Source organism: Capricornis sumatraensis, chromosome 10 (genome assembly GCF_032405125.1).
Source record: "Capricornis sumatraensis isolate serow.1 chromosome 10, serow.2, whole genome shotgun sequence".
Lineage (NCBI taxonomy): Eukaryota > Metazoa > Chordata > Mammalia > Artiodactyla > Bovidae > Capricornis > Capricornis sumatraensis.
The window spans coordinates 2,737,226-2,743,543 of NC_091078.1; positions in this window are offsets into that span (position 1 = coordinate 2,737,226).

A 6,318-nucleotide genomic window follows, 5' to 3' on the forward strand; every position below is an offset into this window, starting at 1 on the left:
ATCCTTCCTGCAAAGGTAGTACTGGCATCAAACTCAAAAGAAGCCCATCAAAAAGAGAAAGAAAAATTGTAAGATACAATTCAGTTAAATGCAGGCTATTCAATGCGCTTCAATCAGCATAACAATTTGCCAGGATTAAGTCCTAAACTAGATTAAGTTCTACAGGCACAAATGATGGGTAGCAACAGCTTCCCCAAGGAGCCTTCAAACCAGGAATAACTTTTAGGCTAAACTTACTTATCTTTCTTTAAAAATAAAAAAAATTTTTTATTGAAGTATAGTTGATTTACAACTTTGTGTTAATTTCTGCTGTACAGCAAAGTGATTGAGTTATACATATACACATTAAAATTTTTTTCCATTATGGTTTATCATAGGATATTGAATATGGTTCCCTGTGATATCCAGTAGAATCTTATTGTTTATCTATTCTGTATATAATAGCTTGGATCCGATGATCCCAGACTCTTAACCCATTCCTGCCCCACTTGCCTTCCTTCTTGGAACCACAAGCCTGTTCTCTCTGTGGGTCTGTTTCTGTTACGTAGGTTTGTTCATTTGCGTCATATTTTAGGTTCCACGTGTAAGTGTATCACCTGCTATGTATCCTTCTCTTTCTAACTTACTTCATTCGGTATGGTCCTCTCTAGTCCCATTCATGTTGCCGCAAATGTAAGCTTACTTATCTTTGGTGGATGAGAAGATATCACATCACTGTGGATGTGAGCTTCTGTAAGGCATTGGTTAGGCCTCTCCTGGTTGACACTTCCATTTATTCCACCTCTGTCTCCTCAGCACCACCGTATCACTGACACTGTGCAAGCTGTTGGGCTGATAAGATCCAGCCTGTCTTTAGGGAATTTACAGATATCACACACACACACACCATACAGATCTCAGCCACTATGTATAGCCACACATCTGTCACGCCAAAACGGTTTTATTTTGGGGAAGTAGGAATAGAGGGCTGAAACTTCAGTTTAACTCTGAGTGACTTTATGCCCCCACACCATTAATGTGCCACTAATAGAAATCAGGGCCTCCCTAAAGATTCCCGTTTCGGGGAGATCTCATAGGACCACAGTGAGCACATCAGGAAGAATCAGACTTGGAATTGGAGTAGGCTGCAGCTTCTGGCAATAAGGAAAGGGAAATACTGGGTTCTGAAAAGATTCACGAGAAACTTATTCAAGAAATAGTACAGAAACAACATGAATCTCCATGACAAAAGTTAATCAGTCTCATTCCTACCTCATCCCACATAGGAAAAAAAATCAAGGTGTTTCTTGGATGAAATGAAAAGGCTACAGACGTCCCCGGTGGTCCAGTGACTGAGACTTTGCCTTCCAACGCGGGGAGCGTGGGTTTGATCCCTGGTTGGGGAGCTAAGATACCACATATCTTGTGACCAAAAAAACCAAACAATAAAACTGAAGTAATATTGTAACAAATTCAATAAAGACTTGAAAAATGGACCACAATCAAAAAAAGGAAAAGCTAAAACTCTAATGCTCCTAAGAGGGTATCTAGGTAACCTGAGAATAAAGTTCCAAGCACATCAAAGTAGTCAGAAACACCTCCCCTGGCACCGAGAGGACAGAGACTGCTGGGAGATGGCACTGGAGGCCCCCCTTCCCCCAGAAGCAGACGGGCAGGAAGAGGGAGACACTCTGAGGAAGGATGCTGGGGATGTACTGGAGGGGAAGCTCGGGATGGAAGCATGCTCAGCTCTCCCGGGTGGTGAGCAGTAGGATGAGACTGAGCAGGGGCATCCAAGGGTCTGATATGCACCCTCAGAGGCCAGGCTGAGAACTAGGACTGACTCCATGGGCATCTGCTAAATGAGGACGCTGGTGGACAGTGGTGCCTGGGCATGGTGGCTTGGACATCTTGGAGGGAGGCTGGAGCAGAGAACGAAGAGAGTTTCCAGAGATAAGACTTTGCTCCACTCTCCTTAGTGAAGCCTTAGGAACGGTCTGGATGGGAGGTGTGTCCTCGATGCCCTGGCCCCCCAACCCCCACCCAGCTACCTGGACTCTTGGCGCTTCTTCTACACAACTTACTGGGTAGGTTTTTGGTGGGGGGCACGGAAAGCGAGTGGCTGGCTTGGTCCTGGCAAGCAGGAGGTGCTGTTCTCTACTCCCCACCCTGTGCATCTTTCCACATGAGGGACTGGCTGGCTCCCTCCCTGGCTCGCCGCACGCACAGCAGAACACAGCCCCAGGTCCTCCTCACATGAGGTCCAGCCTCACAGAGATGCTCTCTACTCCCCATCTCTGTTTGGATCAGTGAACAACACCTGGACCAACCAAATGTGGCCCAGATGGGACCTGGGAAGTGACTGTGATTAGGACCCTGTGGGCCAGTGGGTCAGGCCCCTGGTCTGAACAATCACTGGTGGGGAAATGCCCACCCATCTCACACTGGGCAAACCTGGCTGCCCAGCTACAATGGCATGGAGGCGGGGTGGGGGAAGGGGTGCAGGAGAGGCTGTTTCATCTGTGAGTCTTAGTGTCTGCACCCCAGCCAGATGCTCACACCCCAAAGCGGTCATCTGCAGCCAGTCACTGCCGAGACAGCCAAACATGTTTTCTCCTTGAGCTGGAGGAGATGCTGAGTAACATGCTCCCATGTCTGACTCTGGAGGGAGCGAGAGCCCCAGGCCTGGGAGGCTGAGGCTGGCGGGTTCGGAAGGGCTGGGTGAGCTTAGCAGCACTTCCCCACCCTTCCCCAAGACCATCACTGAGAGGCAGGGCAGTGGAGCAGAAAGGGCAGAGTGAGCGAGCTTCCGTTCTTGGAGGTGTGAACTCTGTCTGTCAAGGTCGGATGCCTCTCTGTGGAGGAGCCTCCCTCCCAGCTCCTGCCAAGACTGATGAGATGATGGAAGGGAAGCAGCTTTATCACGTCCCAGGGCCAGTCCTGGGGTCCTGTGTCCTCTGTCACAGGGCGCAGGCCCCAATGCTTCCACAGCCTTCCTGGAGGCCCCTCTGCTTTGGCACAGCCCCCTCCGGATAGGAACTTTCGGTTACAGTGGAAGAGGCGGGCACGGGGTACTGCAGGTGGGGCTGGCTGCACGCTTCAGCAGCCACCTTGCCAGGTGGTCTGCGGCCCCTGTGGGCCTCCGCTCAGGCGCAGCTCCCGGACGTGCCCTGCAGATCAAGACCTTGCGCAAGAGGTCAACGTGAGCGCCATGCACCGGCAGGAGCAGGGCAGCCACATTTCCCACCAGAGGCTCTGGGCTCACATGGACCTGTGCTCTCCCCCAACCCCACCCCCACTCCCAGAGCATCGTTCGCAGCGGCCACCAGGCCTGCCCGGGGAAGGGACGGGTCCAGGACCAGCCACACTGTGCTGGGGAGCGCATGGGGAAGAGCAGGAGGGAAGACGCTATCGCAGGCTCATTTCTTAACTGCGCTGAGACTGTTTCCTCATCTGAAAATGAAGACAGTTAAAGCAATGTCATAGGGACTGTGTGTTGATGAGAATTAAATGTGCGTCACTGTGTAAAGCTGGCAGGTCAGGGCACCCTCCCCTTCCCACTAGGGCCCTGCTTGGGGTGACTACAGAGAACAATTCGAGGGACCTCAAGGGACTAACAAGGGACGGGATGGTGGGGAGGGGGTCCTCCCTCGCCCCGCCCTGCCCCTAAATTTCTGGGAAACGGTCCCCCTCCTCCAGGCTGTATACTGCCCCCTGCTGGAGGTACTGGGAGCCGTGAGGTTCTCTAAGGGGGGAGCCTTAGGCATATGGACTTCTTACATGGGGAAGCACAGCGTTTCCCGGAGGGGTGGAGAGACGAGCGAAACAGGAACTTGCCATAATCAGCCGCCAAAACGCAGGGCTCTGGATAAGGAGTCTAACCACCCTGGGCTTGCCATGCACACGAATTCAGGGTCATGAAGAATAATTTATAAGATTGCATCACATGGCTAAGTACAATGTGCAGAACGCTGTGAGCCTGTGTGGCCGCTCCCCTGTGCCACAGGAGAATCCCCCTGGCTGGCAAGCCGAGGTGGAGCCCCTGGAGACTGGAAAGAGGGATTGAATACGACTTCAGGCCTTTCGTGATGTTTGCATATGTGGTCGAAAGCAAACTATACTGTAAAAGGGATTACCTCAAAATATATAGGCCAGGCCAGAAGTTGCTTTTTTTTTTAACAGTGCAAAGTGAAGGTGCAAGTCATTTAGTCGAGTCTGACTCTTTGCAACCCCATGGTCTGGAGCCAGCCAGGCTTCTCTGTCCATGAGATTTCCCGGAGCGGGTTGCCATTCCCTTCTCCAGGGGATGGAACCTGGGTCTCCTGCACTTCAGGCAGATTCTTTACCATCTGAGCCCCCGTTTTTAACAGTACTTATGTTTTTGTTTTTTGGTAATTTTTACTTGTAAAATTATACCTACACATGGAAGTAAAATTCAGTCTATAAGAACATAAAAAGTACTTTCCCTTTTGTCTATGATCGTTCTCCCCTTTGCCCAAATAATGACTAAAAGCAATCGCTTTTCGATCTTCTGATGGTTACCATTACAACTTTAACACTTGGCCTTTAGGATTAATTTTAGACTGTAACTTTAGACCTGCAGACTTGAAAAATAAGAAAATTAGCATGCTTACACTATTTTTTCCCTCTCCTATATGCCTTCCTGATTTGTAATTATATTTTTTATTCCTCTAAATGTTGCCTTTCCAGCTTTGTTCACTGCATTTTTATAATTCCCGCTATAATTTCCTTTCTGACTTTGAACAGTATGTTCACTTTTCCGTGAACTACATTAAGACTGTTTGCTGCTCTGCGAGACAAGGATACTAGCTTAGCTAGTCTTCTTTCTTTCCCCCTCCCCTTATTTTTGCTTCTTATATCATTGTTTTCATATCATCACGGTTTAAAATATTTCTGTTAGCTAACTAAAAGAATCTTCCTTGCTTTATCCATACACTGACTCTAAAAACTAGAAAATGAATAAACCACATTGACAATATTGTGGTTTCAAATATTCACTCTAAAACCAAAAAAAACATGATTGACTCAGAGAAAAGGAAAATATTCCTGTGTTATTAAAACTTCACAGTTAACTACATGTTATATAAACTTATCAATAGACAAATTATATTTAAAACAAAGGTAGTAAGTACTCAGAATCAACTCATTTAGTTACATTGGCCTTGGGTTCTGTTGAGGCCACCAGTGCCTCTCACAGCTGTGTGGTGGGCATGCTCTATAATGGTGCCCTGATGCACACCTCCCAACTCTGCACTTAGTGATGTCATGCTGGTATTTTTTAAACTGGCCATGGTGGGAGAATTTACACTATGGAAACTGGAAAATGCTACCAACAAGTGCTTAAATTATTATTTTGTTGACTGACCTTAAGACAGTAGTGGAGAAAGCATTAGTAATGTTGTTCAGTTGCTCAGTTGTGTCCAACTCTTTGTGACCCCATGGACTGCCACACACCAGGCTTCCCTGTCCTTCACCATCTCCTGGAGTTTGTTCAAACTCATGTCCATTGAGTCGGTGATGCCATCCAACCATTTCGTCCTCTGTCATCCCCTTCTCCTCCTGCCCTCAATCTTTTCCAGCATCAGGGTCTTTTTCAATGAGTCAGCTCTTCGTATCAAGTAGCCAAAGTATTGGAGCTTCAGGTTCAGCATCAGTCCTTCTAATTAATATTCAAGGTTGATTTCGTTTAGGATTGACTGGTTGGATCTCCTTGTTGTCCAAGAGACTCTCAAGAGTCTTGTCCAACACCATAGTTCAAAAGCATCAATTCTTTGGCATTCAGCTTTCTTTATGGTCCAACTCTCACATCCATACATGACTACTGGAAAAGCCATAGCTTTGACTAGATGGACCTTTGTCAGAAAAGTAATGTCTCTGCTTTTTAATACACTATCTAAGTTTGTCATAGCTTTTCTTCCAAGGAGCAAGCATCTTTTAATTTCATGGCTGCAATCACTCTCTGCAGTGATTTTGGAGCCCCTCAAAATAAAGTCGCTCACTGTCTCCATTGTTTCCCCAACTATTTGCCATGAAGAGATGGGACCAGATGCCATGATCTTAGTTATGGATGTTGAGTTTTAAGCCAGTTTTTTTACTCTGCTCTTTCACCTTCATCAAGAGGCTCTTTAGTTCTTCTTTGCTTTCTGCCATAAGAGTGGTGTCATCTGCATATATGAGGTTATGGATATTTCTCCCTGCAATCTTGATTCCAGCTTGTGCTTCATCCAGCTCAGCATTCTGTATTAGTAATGTAGATAAAATTTAAATTGTGCTGAGTCTATAGCTATCATGTTGTGAATAGCACTTAAAAAACTGAGG